Here is a 13,801-nt window from a genome sequence, read left to right as displayed (position 1 = left end):
TCCTGACTTGGTATCAGGTCGAGGCCGTTGAAACTCGTGAGAGGCGCCTCGAGGAATTTGTGTTGCTCGAAATGGCTTGGGAGATTTAAGGGAGTCTCGCGAGACGTCATGATCTGGATCTCGCCCTCACAGGCTGTGATCCGGATCAGCGTATATCAGTCATCCTTTAGGCTCATTTAAGTACGTATTTGCGGGAATCTCCCGGTGCCCAGGATCTAATGGCCCCGCCTGCAAGACTTCACCTGGGCGCCATTTAGGACTGGTTTCCACAAACGTGAACCAGTCGGAGTGGTACCTGGGGGCTCTCCCAGACCATTAGACTCCCGGGTAATCGGGGGCAGGACAGGATGGCACTCCCTCTGGCACCCAGGCACTGCCAGCCTGGCACCCTGGCTGAGCCACCCTGGTACTGCTAGGGTACTCAGGTGGCATTGCCAGGCCGGCAGGGGCACGACCAGGGTGGTAGTGCTGGCGTTCCTGGGTGTCAGGTTGGCAGTGTCAGGGATCGGCGCAGGTGAAGGGAGGGAGAGGGGCTGGAAGGACTGTCGGGGGTTTGGTGGAGAAGGTCGGGGCAGCCAGACTAAATGGTGGTCAGATCTTTTTGTTTTAAATAAATTTTAGAGTACCCAATTCATTTTTCTTTCCAATTAAGGGGCAATTTAGCAAGGCCAATCCACTTACACTGCACATCTTTGGGGTGTGGGGGCAAAACCCATGCAAACACGGGGAGAATGTAGATCTGCGTGAAGCCTTTCCTGCCGGGCTCACCGACAGGACGTGTGGCTTCAGCAGAAAGAAACTCCCCGAGGCCAATAACAATGGCAAAGTGCAGTTGAATAGCGGGGTCTTTCTAACTCGCGGTAGCTAAGCGCGCCCAAAACCGAACATAGGTTTCTTGCGGCGAAATCGCACCAAGAACCTTTGGGAGACTTTGAAAACCGGTAGGACAGTGGCAGGGGATAGGGATTTGAGGAGCGAATTTCAGGGCGAATGGCAGGTGATAGAGAAAAGAATGGCCAGTCAGATGAAGCAAAGGGTGGTGAGAACAAGTAAATTGATGTCAAGAGAAGACCGAGAGCAAGTGGGGATAAATGGCCACAGATCTCTGAGGGAAGGGAGGAGGGCAAAGACAATGGTGAGGGTACAGATCTAAAATCAATTGCTGTACTGTCAGAGGTTCGAGTAAAAGGAGGCGGTGTCTAGACTAGTAATCCAGAGACCCAGAGTAATGCTCTGGGAATCCGTTTGAATTCCACCATGGCAGAAAATGAAAATTAAACTCAATAAAAATCTGGAATTAAAAGTCTAATGATGACCATGAACCCATCGTGGATTGTCGTTAAAATGTCACTAATGTCCTTTAGGGGAGGAAACCTGCTGTCCTTACCTGGTCTGACCGACATGTGATTCCAGATCCACAGAAATGTGGTTGATATCAAATGCCCTCCGAAATGGCCAAGCAAGACACTGAGCTGTACTCAATGACTACAAAAGAAAGAAACCAGACGGACCACCCGTCATTGGCCCAGGCACCGGAACAATAACAGCGGACTCAGCCCTTTTGACCCTGCAAAGTCCTCCTCACTAACATATGGGGGCTTTGAGCCACAAAGGTCCACAGCACAGAAAAGGCCCTTCAGTCCACCATGTCTGTGCCAGTCAAAAACAACCACCTAAGTATTCTAATCCCATTTTCCAGCGCTTGTCCTATAGCCTTGTGTGCCTTGGCATCGCAAGGGCATATTTGACGTGTGCCAAATTGACTCACAGACTAGTCATCTTCCAAACCCACGACTAGTATCACCCAGATACCCAGGCAGCAGATGCCTGGGAACACCGCCCCCGGAAGTTTCCCTCAAAGCCACTCGCCATCCTGACTTGGAAATATATTGCCGTTCCTTCAGTGGCGCTGGGTCAAAATCCTGGAATTCCCTCCCTAACAGCATTGCAGCGGTTCAAGAAGGCAGTTCACTATCATCTTGTGAAGGACGACTCGGGTTAGGATATCTGCTAATTTAAAGGCAAAATACTGCGGATGCTGGAATCTGAAACAAAAGCAGAAAATGCTGGACAACATCAGCAGGTCTGACAGCATCTGTGGGGTGAATGGAGCTAATGTTTTGAGTCTGGATGACTGGTACTTTGACAAATAATCATCCAGACTCGAAACGTTAGCTCCCTTCTCTCTCCACAGATGCTGTCAGACCAGCTGAGATTGTCTAACGTTTTCTGCTTTTGTTTAGGATATTAGCTACAGCTCAAGACTTAGTTCTAGGACTTGTGAGACAGCTAGGAAAAGCAAAATAGTGGGGGAATTTGTTAAAGTTTATGACAGTCACAAAATACTTAATATTGTAGAAAGCCTACAGGAGCACAGAAAGTATAGGGGTGGAGTGAAGTAAAAAAGGACATTAGGAAAGCAAACAGAGGATACAAAATGTTTTGGCAGGTAAAATCAAAGAAATCCTAAATATGTTTTACCAATACATTAAGAGTAAGAGAATAACTAAGGCAAGGGTAGGGCCCATCAGAGATGTACATGGTAACCTATGCAGAAGATGTGATTAGGGTTCTCAATGAGTACTTTGTCTCTCTCTTCACTAAGGAGAGGGATGATGCAGATATTCTAGTCAAAGAGGAATGTGAAATATTAGATACAATAAACATAGTGAGAGAGGAAGTGCTGGAGGAAGGCATCCTTGAAGATGGATAAATCACCAGGGTTAGATGTTTTGTATCCCAGGCTGTTGAAGGAAGCTAGGGAGGAAATAACAGATGCTCCGAGGATCATTTTCTAATCCTCACTAAATACAGGCGGATAGGAGGTTTGCAAATGTTGTACCATTATTTAAAAAGGTTGCGAGGGACAGGCCAGAAAACTATAGGCTGGTCCGTCTGACTTCAGTGGTGGGCAAATTCGTAGAACCATACAGTACAGAAGAAGCCCTTTCGCCCATCAAGCATGCACCAACAAAAAAAACTCGTCTGGGTGAAACAATGTTTCCTCAAAACACTTGTCATGTTGCACCTTTCAAACTGCATCACCTCACACTTTTGAGGGTTAAATTCCACCTGCCATTGATCTGCCCACCTGACTATATCTTCCTGTAACCAAAGACCTTCTTCTTCACTGTCAACCACCCGGACAATCTTCGTGTCATCCACACACTTACTTCTAATCTCCCCTGTAATTTCCTCCCTTGCCTCCCACAGTAGCCTGGGATACAACCCACCTGGACCTGGGGATTTGTCTAGTTGTAAGCCTGCCAAAACCACCAGTACCTCCTCACTCCCTATGTCAAACTGCTCAAGAACCTCCCAGTCGCTCTGATTGAATTCTGCACCCACATCCTCCTTCTCCCAAGTGAAGACAGATGTGAAGTATTCATTTAACACCCTACCAATGTCATCCGGCTCAATGCACAGATTGTCCCCCTTGGTCCCTGATGGGTCCCACTCTTTCCCAGGTTATTCTCTTCCCTTTGATACTTATGGAATTTCTTGGATTTTCCATAATTTTGCCCACCAGTGCTTCTTCATGCCCCCTTTTTTGCTCTCCTAATTACTCTTTTGAGTTTCCCCTGCACTTTCTATGCTCCACGAGGGCCTCTGTAAATTTGTTCCGTTTGTACCTGTTAAAAGCCTCTCTTTTTCTTCCTATCCTGTCCTGAATATTCCTAGACATCCAGGGTTCTCTGGATTTGTTGCTCTTACATTTCACCCGAAAGAGAACATGTTGGACCTGTACCCTCAGCAATTCCATTTTGAACATACCCCACTGTTTTGCTGTCGAGTTACCCAGAAGTAGTTGTTCCCAATTTAACTTTTCAGACCATTTTTCCCTTTTCAACAACAAATTAAAAACGTACAGTGTTGTGGTCGCTATCACTAAAATGCTCCCCACTGCTACCTTGAACACCAGTCCAGTTTCGTTCCCCAGAACTAGGTCCAGCACTACACCATCCCTGGTTGGACCTTCAACGTGCTGATATAAAAAGCTCTCTTGAATACATTTCAAGAAATCTGCTCCCTCTAAACTCTTTGTGACTACCCCAATTAATGTTGGGGAAGCTGAGATCCCCTAATTATTGATTTTACACCTCAGTGAATATGTACAATACAAATCTGCTCCTCTATTGCCCGATGATTATTTGGTGATTTATGATACACACCCATCAGTGCGATTGCCCCCTTTTTATTCCTAAACTCTCCCCACAAAGCCACATTTAAAAAACCCTCCAAGATATCGTCCCTCCTTATTGTAGTTACAGACTCCTTAATTAATAATGCAACACCACCTCTTCTTTTACTCCCTCCCCTGTCCAGCGTGAAGAACCTATACCCCGGAATGTTGAGATGCCAGTCCAGCTCCTACCTCAACCACCTCTCTGTGATGGCAACAACATCACAACTCCATGGGCGGGATTCTCCGACCCCCCACCGGGTAGGAGAATCGCCGGGGGTCGGCGTGAATCCTGCCCCTGCCGTCTACCTAATTCTCCTGTCCCCCAAAAACCGGCCCGTCGTCAGTCGCGCCGCCCGCCTCGGAGAATGGCGGGGTCCGGCATGACTCAATGGGTGGCGGGGCTGCCCGAAATCTCCGGCCCGCGATGGGCCGAAGTCCCGCCCGTCTGTTACCGGTCCCGTCGGCGTAAATTAGAGTAGGTACCTTACCGGCGGGACCTGGTGGCGTGGGCGGGCTCCGGGATTCTAAGGGGGGCGCGGGGGGATCTGGCCCCGGGATGTGCCCCCACGGTGGCCTGACCCGCGATCGGGGCCCACCGATCCGCGGGCGGGCCTGTGCCGTGGGGGCACTCTATTGTTCCGCACCGAAGGCCATGGTCCTACGCCATTCCCGGTGCGGAAGCGAATCACTCTGCGCATGCGTGGGGCTGACGCCAGCACGCGCTGGTGCTCCCGCGCATACGCCGACTCGCGCCGACCAACGGAGGCCCTTTAGCCGCTGGTTGGTGTGGTGCCAAGCCCCTTTCCCGCCGGCCGGCAGGGCGCCAACCACTCCAGGGCAGGCATAGCCCCTGAAGGTGCGGAGGATTCCGCACCTTTAGGGCAGCCCGACGCCGGAGTGGTTCACGCCACTCCGTCCCGCCGGGACCCCCCGCCCTGCCGAGTAGGGGTGAATCCTGCCCCACATGTCAATACACACGCTTAATTCATCTGTCTTACCTCTGATACTCCTAGCATTAAAGTAGAGGCCATCCAACTCACCTTATTCCCTTGCAACTCAACATGCTGTGTCCCTATTGCATAAACAGGTTGGGCGGGATTCTCCTTTCGTGGGACTAAGTCCCCATGCTGGCGGGAAAACCAGCGCGAACCACTCTGGCGTCAACAGCCCTCAAAAGTGCAGAATTCTCCGCACTTTTGGGGGCGAGGTGGATGGCGGAGGGGTTAACGCCGCACCAGCCAGCGTGGAAGGGACTGCGCAAGTGCCAAAGGGCCGGCGTGATCCCGCGCATGCGCAGAACCGCCGGCGTATTCAGGCTCATGCGCAGGGGGGTATCTTCTCCGCACCGGCCATGGCAGAGCCCTATAGGGGCCGTCGTGGAAGGAGGAAGTCCCCCCACGGCACAGGCCCGCCCGCAGATCGGTGGGCCCCGATCACGGGCCAGGCCACCGTGGGGCCCCCCAGGGGTCGGATCCCCCCCGCCCCCCCAAGGACCGCCCTAACCGACATACCTGCCAGGTACCACCCTGTGGGACCATGGTCTAATCCACACCGACGGGACTGGCCATAAACCAACGGCCACTCGGCCCATCGGGGTCCCAAGAATTGCCCGGGGGGGGGGGCACTGCCAACATGCCCCCGACCATCGTGGCGTCAACCCCACCCCCAGCCGGAAACCGGCGCCAGAGAATACGGCTACTGCCGTCTGGGCGGCGGGGCGGGATTCGCGCCGCCCCCCCCAGGGATTCTCCGACCTGGCGGGGGGTCGGCGAATCCCGCTTACTGTGTCCCCTCCGCCTGCTGAAATAGTTTAACTCCGTCCCAACAGCACAAGCAAACCCACCTGCAAGGATGTTTATCTCATTCTGGTTCAGGTGCAGACCGTCCTGCTTGTACAGGTCCCACCTTCCCCAGAAACAATCCCAGTGATCCAGGAATCTAAACCCATCCCTCTTACACCAACTCTGAGCCATGCATTCATCTGCACTATTCTCCTATTTCTGTACTTGCTAGCACGTGGCACCGGGAGTAACCCAGAGATTGCAACCTTTGAGGTCCTGCTCTTTCGCCTACTATCTGGCTCCCTAAACTTTTGATGCAGGGCTTCGTCCCTCATTTTACCTATTATAATTGGTACCAATGCAAACCATGACCTCTGTCTTACCACCCTCCCCCTTCAGGATGCTGTGCAGCCACTCAGATATCCCTGAACCTGATACCAGGGAGGCAACACACCATCCTGGAGTACTGTCTGTGGCCACAGAAATGCCTGTCTGTTCCCCTAACTAATGAATCCCGTACCACTATCACGCCTACTTCCCGTCTTGTACAATCAGGCCGCTTGTGGTGCCAGAAGCTTGGCTCTGTCTGGAGCAACCAACGCCCTCATTAACTTCCAAAATGGAAAACCGATTTGTGAGTGGGTCTCCAGGGATTCCTGCACTACCTGTCTTTCTTTTTGACTGCCCGCAGGTCACCGATTCCCTTTTTTCCTCAGGTCCCTTGAGCTGCGATGTGACCATCCCTCTAAACGGGTTATTCCCGTAACTCTCAGCCTTGCGGATGTGCTAAAGTCTCACAGCCACTGCTCGAGCTCTGAAACCCAGAGCTCAAGTTTCTTATTGGAAATAATTCTGAGAGATAGGATAAACCGTCACTTAGAAAGGCGTGGATTTATCTGCGATGGTTAGCATGGTTTTATCATCCCTTACTAACTTAATTGAATATTTTGAGGCAGTAACAAGGAGGATTGATAAGGGTGGTACAGTGGATGTGGTCCACATAGATTTTAGAAAGGGAATTTGACAATGTCCCACAAGGCAGGCCAGTCAGAAAAGTTAAATCCCATGGATGTAGTGGAAGGTGGCAGGTTGGATCCAAAGAAAACGTGAGGCGGTGGCGTAGTGGCATTGTCAGTTGACCAATAATGCAAGGTAATGCTCTGGGGACCCGGGTTCGAATCCCACCCTGGCAGATGGTAAAATTTGAATCCAATAAAAATCTGGAATGGTGACCATGGGCAGCACGGTAGCATTGTGGATAGCACAATTGCTTCACAGCTCCAGGGTCCCAGGTTCGATTCCGGTTTGGGTCACTGTCTGTGCGGAGTCTGCACATCCTCCCCGTGTGTGCGTGGGTTTCCTCCGGGTGCTCCGGTTTCCTCCCACAGTCCAAAGATGTGCAGGTTGGGTGGATTGGCCATGCTAAATTGCCCTTAGTGTCCAAAATTGCCCTTAGTGTTGGGTGGGGTTACTGGGTTATGGGGATGGGGTGGAGATGTTGACCTTGGGTAAGGTGCTCTTTCCAAGAGCCGGTGCAGACTCGATGAGCCGAAAGGCCTCCTTCTGCACTGTAAATTCTATGAAACCATTGTTGATTGTCCTAAAAAAAAAAATCTGCTTCACTCGTGACGTTTATGGGAGGAAACCTGTCACCCTTACCTGGTCTGGCCTATTTGTAGCTCCAGACCCACAGCAATGGGGTTGACTAGTAAAAGCCCTCAGAAATGGCCGAGCAAACCTTTCAGTTCAAGGACAATTAGAGAGGGCCAGCGACGCCCACTCCCCTGAGCGAATAAAAAAAATTGGCTCAGTGACAGGAACCAAAGGGTAATAGTTGACAACGTTTTTGTGGATGGAAACTAGTTTCTAGTGGTGTTCCATGGGGCTCAATTTTGGGGTTCTTGCTGTTTGTTGCATATATTAATGATTTGGATTAAAATGTGGGAGGCATGATTGGGAAATTTGCAGATGACATAATAATTGGCCGTATAGTTGACAGTGAGGATAGTTGTTGTCTCCAGAATGATATCATTCAGTGGGCAGAAAAGTGGCAAATGGAATTTAATGCAGAAAAGTGTGAAGTAATGCATTTGGTGAGGGCAATCAAAGCAAAGGAATACTGAATAAACAGGAGAAAAATAGAATCTAGGAGCAGGAATAGGCCATTTGGCCCTTCAAACCTGCACTGCTATGCAATATAATCATGTCTGATCCTCAATCTCAAATGCCATATTCCCTCATTCTTCCCATATCCCTTGATGCCAGTAAAATCTAAAAACAAAATCACTTCCTTGAATACATTCAGCGACTTGGCCTCCAAAGCCTTCTGTGGTAGTGGATTCCACAAGTTCACTACCTTTAAAAGTGAAGACATTTTTTCTCATCTTTCGACATCTACCCCGTATCCTAAGACTGTGTCCCCTGCTTTGAGATTCCCGAACTAGGGAAAACAGCCACCCGATATCTAGTCTGTCCAGCTCCGATAGAATTTTATACATTTCAATCCGATCTACTCTCATCTTTCTAATGAATACAGGCCCAGTTGAACTAATCTCTCCTCATGGGACAGTCCCACCAATCCTGGTATCAGCCAAGTGAACCTCCGCTGCACTCCCTGTATGAACATAAGAACATAAGAACTAGGGGCAGGAGTAGACCATCTGGCCCTTCGAGCCTGCTCCACCATTCAATGAGATCATGGCTGATCTTTTGTGGACTCAGCTCCACTTTCCTGCCCGAACAACATAACCCTGTATTCCTTTATTCTTCAAAAAACTATCATCTTTATCTTGAAAACATTCAATGAAGGAGCCTCAACTGCTTCACTGGGCAGGGAATTCCATAGATTCACAACACTTTGGGTGAAGAAGTTCCTCCTGAGCACAGTCCTAAATCTACTTCCCCTTATTTTGAGGCTATGCCCCCTAGTTCTGCTTTCACCCGCCAATGGAAACAAGCTGCCTGCATCTATCCTATCTATTCCCTTCATAATTTTATATGTTTCCATAAGATCCCCCCGCATCCTTCTAAATTCCAAAGAGTATGGTCCCAGTCTACTCAACCTCTCCTTGTAATCCAACCCCTTCAGCTCTGGGATTAACCTAGTGAATCTCCTCTGCACACCCTCCAGCGCCAGTACATCCAGGTGTGGCCTTACTACCACCTGAGACAGTTGCAGCATAACCTCCCTAGTCTTAAACTCCATCTCTCTAGCAATGAAGGACAAAACTTCATTCGCCTTCTTAATCACCTGTTGCACCTGTAAACCAACTTTTTGCGTCAAATGCACTAGGATACCCAGGTCCCTCTGCACAACAGCATGTTTTAATATTTTATCATTTAGATATAATCCCTTTTGTTGTTATTTCTACCAAAATGGATAACCTTACTTCCAGTATCCTCTGCACTTTTGCTTTACCACTTATCTTAGTGTGTCAGCAAACTTGGACACATTGCACTTGTTCCCCAACTCCTTGCTGCAATAATACAACTTACTTCCAGCAAATTATCCATAAGCGTAGAGATCATTTATAGAACAGATGGAAAACGCTTCGACCTGATATAATATATAGGGTTAGGCTCTGAAGAAGTATTATGGACTCAAAACATTAACTCTGTTTCTCTCTCCAGACCTGCTGAGTTTGTTCAGCATTTTGTGTTTATTTTAAATTTCCAGAATCTGCAAAAATCTTGCTTTTATTATAAATATTCAACATACACTGCCCTCAATCCAAAGCCAAAATCAATCCAACTTCAGCCATTGAGCTCCAGGATGCAAATGCACTCACTCAGAAACTGAGCCCCAGGCCTTCCCCAAAGCAGATGCTGTGTTGGGGCAGCAGTGAACCATGAAGAGGGTGGGATATGGTTATTTGTCAATGACATTTTCCAAGACTTTTGAAAGAAAGTTGTAATGAGGCGGAAAGAATGGAATGGAAAATAAGGATAAGACCATGAGACGTAGAAGCTGAAGTCGGCCATTTGGCCCATTGAGCCTGCTCCGCCATTTAATGAGATCATGACTGATTTGATGTCATAATCCTCAACTCCACTTTCCCGCCTTATCCCCATAACCCTTGATTCCCTTACTGATTAAAATATGTCTATCTTAGCCTTGAACATACTTAACGACCCGACCTCCATGGCCCTCTGAGGTAAAGAATTCCACAGGTTCACTACCCTCAGAGAAGAAATTCCTCCTCATCTCTGTCTTAAATGGGCCATCCCATTTATTCGGAAATTATGTACTCTGGTCCTGGACTCTCCCACAAGAGAAACAACCTCTCAGCATCTACCCTGTCAGGTTTGCTGAGAATCCACATGTCTCAATATGGTCGCCTCTCATTCTTCTAAACTCCAATGAGTACAGGCCCAACCTACTCAACGTTCCCTCTAAGAAAATCCCTCCATACCTGGGATCAACCCAGTGAAGTAGGGTCTGGTTTAGCACAGTGGGCTAAACAGTTGGCTTGTAATGCAGAACAATGCCAGCAGCGCGGGTTCAATTCCTGTACCGGCCTCCCCGAACAGGCACCGGAATGTGGCGACCAGGGGCTTTTCACAGTAACTTCATTGAAGACTTGTGACAATAAATGACTACTATTACTATTATTATCTTCTCTGGACTGCCTCCAATGCCAGTATGTGTTTCCATAGATAAGGGGACCAAAATTGTTCACAATATTCCGATGTGGCCTCTCTAGTGCCTTGTAAAGTTTTAGCAAGACTTCCCTATTTTTTTACTCCAATTCCTTTGATATAAATGATGTGGAGATGCCGGCGTTGGACTGGGGTGAGCACAGTACGAAGTCTTACAACACCAGGTTAAAGTCCAACAGGTTTGTTTCGATGTCACGAGCTTTCGGAGCGCTGCTCCTTCCTCAGGTGAATGAAGAGGTCTGTTCCAGAAACACATATATAGACAAATTCAAAGATGCCAAACAATGCTTGGAATGCGAGCATTAGCAGGTGATTAAATCTTTACAGATCCAGAGATGGGGTAACCCCAGGTTAAAGAGGTGTGAATTGTCTCAAGCCAGGACAGTTGGTAGGATTTTGCAGGCCAGATGGTGGGGGATGAATGTAATGTGACATGAATCCCAGGTCCCGGTTGAGGCCACACTCATGTGTGCGGAACTTGGCTATAAGTTTCTGCTCGGCGATTCTGCGTTGTCGCGGGTCCTGAAGGCCGCCTTGGAGAACGCTTACCCGGAGATCAGATGTGATCTGTAGCCCTTTCAGCCTCTGATCTCCGGGTAAGCGTTCTCCAAGGCGGCCTTCAGGACCCGCGACAACGCAGAATCGCCGAGCAGAAACTTATAGCCAAGTTCCGCACACATGAGTGCGGCCTCAACCGGGACCTGGGATTCATGTCACATTACATTCATCCCCCACCATCTGGCCTGCGAAATCCTACCAACTGTCCTGGCTTGAGACAATTCACACCTCTTTAACCTGGGGTTACCCCATCTCTGGATCTGTAAAGATTTAATCACCTGCTAATGCTCGCATTCCAAGCATTGTTTGGCATCTTTGAATTTGTCTATATATGTGTTTCTGGAACAGACCTCTTCATTCACCTGAGGAAGGAGCAGCGCTCCGAAAGCTAGTGACATCGAAACAGACCTGTTGGACTTTAACCTGGTGTTGTAAGACTTTGTACTTTGATATAAATGCCAACATTTCATTTGCCTTCCCTATTGCCTGCTAAACTTGCATGCTAGCCTTTGGGGATTTATGCACGAGGACAACCAAATCCCTCTGTGCTGTAGCTTTCTGCAGTATTTTCCCATTTAAATAATATTCAGCTTCTTTATTCTTCCTACCAAAGTGGATAAGTTCACATTTTCCAACATTATATTCCATCTGACAAGATTTGCCCACTCACTTAAGCTGTCTATATCCCACTGTTGACTCTTTGTGCCATCCTAATCACTTGCCTGATCACGAACCTGCCTCCCATCCATTGACTCCAGCTACACCTCCCGCTGCCTGGTGAAAGCGGGCAGTATAATCAAAGATCCCTCCCACCCGGCTTACTCACTCTTCCAACTTCTTCCATCGGGCAGGAGATACAGAAGTCTGAGAACACGCACAAACAGACTCAAAAACAGCTTCTTCCCCGCTATTACCAGACTCCTAAATGACCCTCTTATGGACTGATTTCATTAACACTACACCCTGTATGCTTCATCCGATGCCAGTGCTTATGTAGTTACACTGTATATGTTATGTTGCCCTATTATGTATTTTCTTTTATTCCCTTTTCTTCTCATGTACTTAATGATCTGTTGAGCTGCTCGCAGAAAAATACTTTTCACTGTACCTCGGTACACGTGACAATAAACAAATGCAATCCAATCCTTCCCACCTATTTTTGTGTCATCTGCAAACTTGGCAATAGTACATTAACTTCCTTCAACCAAGTGATTAATGTATATTGTAAATAACTGTGGCCCCAGCACTGATCCCTGTGGCACTCCACTAGTTACAGGCTGCCATCCTAAAAATGTCCATCTTCATGAAGTCAATGGTTACTCTGCTTGATTATATTTTGTATTTCTAAATGCTCTGTTATTACATCCTTTATAATGGATCTGTCCATTTTCCCAATGACAGATGTTAAACTAACTAACCTGTAGCTACCTTCACTTTTGTCTCCCTCCTTTTTTGAATAAAGGTGTTACATTGGTAGTTTTCGAATCCTCTGGGACTTTTCAAGAATTTAAGGATCCTTGGAAGATTATTACCAGTGCATCGAATATCTCTGTAGCTACTTCTTCTAATATGTCGGGATGCAACCCAACTGGCCCAGGGGATTGGCTTTTATCCCCATTAGTTTCCCTAGTACCTTTTCTCTAGTAATAGTTATTGGGCGGGGTTCTCCATTCCTGCGGCTAAGTGCCTGCTCAAACGGATAATCCACGGAAGGTCTACGCGAAAGAAATCGGCATGAACCGGTGAGGGGTAGCACTGGCACAGACCAAAACTCCTGCCTCCCGCATCAAAAACGGGCAGAGAACGGGCAGGTCCCGAGCTGATGACCTGCAGCAGTCATGCCGTACAACATGGCGCCAGCTGTGCGCTGACCCGACCCGCGAACTGCAACCCCACAGCCCACCCCCAGGCCACTCCCTGCTAGTCTCCCCCAGCCCTGAAGACTGCCCAGCCAGCGGCACGGATCCCGGACGAGTGTGGCGGCGCTCCACACAGACTGCAGCTGCCAAGCCGCGTTCACGATTTGTGTGAGGGCACGTGTCCTGCGCCGTCGGGAACTCGGCCCATTGGGGGCAGAGCATTGTGAGTGGGCCAGCTGGTGAGGCGCCAACAGCATTGCGACTGTGCGTGCTGCACGTCACGATGACACCGGTTTGGAGGGGGCAGAGACTCGCAAACAGGCGTCAAACCAGCGCCGGCCTTATTCTGGCGTCGGAATCGATTCTCCGCCTGATTGCCGATTCCGATTTCGCCGTCGGGTTACGGAGAATCCCGCCCATTGTGTTTATTTCCTCTCTCACTTTTTTACCCTTGCTTATTTAGTATTTATAGATTCTATTAGTGTCTTCTACCGTGAAGACTGATGCAAAGTATTTATTTCACTCCTTGGCCATTTCCGGGTTCCCGATTATTATTTCCCCACTCACATTCTCTAAGGGGTCTACATTCACTTTGTCCTCTTCCTTTTTTATAAATTTAAAGAAGCTCTTACTGCCCATTTTTATATTACTTGCTAGTTCACCCTCAGTTTACCTTCTCCCTCTTTATGTTTTATTTGGTCATCTGTGGTAGATTTATAAAACTTTCCCAAAATCTGGCTCACCACATATGTTTTTCC

At 48.5% G+C, this 13,801-nt stretch overlaps 1 protein-coding gene across 7 annotated transcripts in view; it reads right to left on the bottom strand.

Moving 5' to 3' along the window:
• Positions 1 to 13,801, bottom strand: part of slc16a4 (solute carrier family 16 member 4) — a 167,540-nt gene that overhangs the window by 47,195 nt on the left and 106,544 nt on the right. The window lies entirely within an intron of this gene.

Source organism: Scyliorhinus torazame, chromosome 17, assembly GCF_047496885.1.
Source record: "Scyliorhinus torazame isolate Kashiwa2021f chromosome 17, sScyTor2.1, whole genome shotgun sequence".
NCBI classification, from domain to species: Eukaryota; Metazoa; Chordata; class Chondrichthyes; order Carcharhiniformes; family Scyliorhinidae; genus Scyliorhinus; species Scyliorhinus torazame.
The sequence above is the reverse complement of the archived record's forward strand: the minus strand, read 5'-3'. Positions and strand labels throughout refer to the sequence as shown.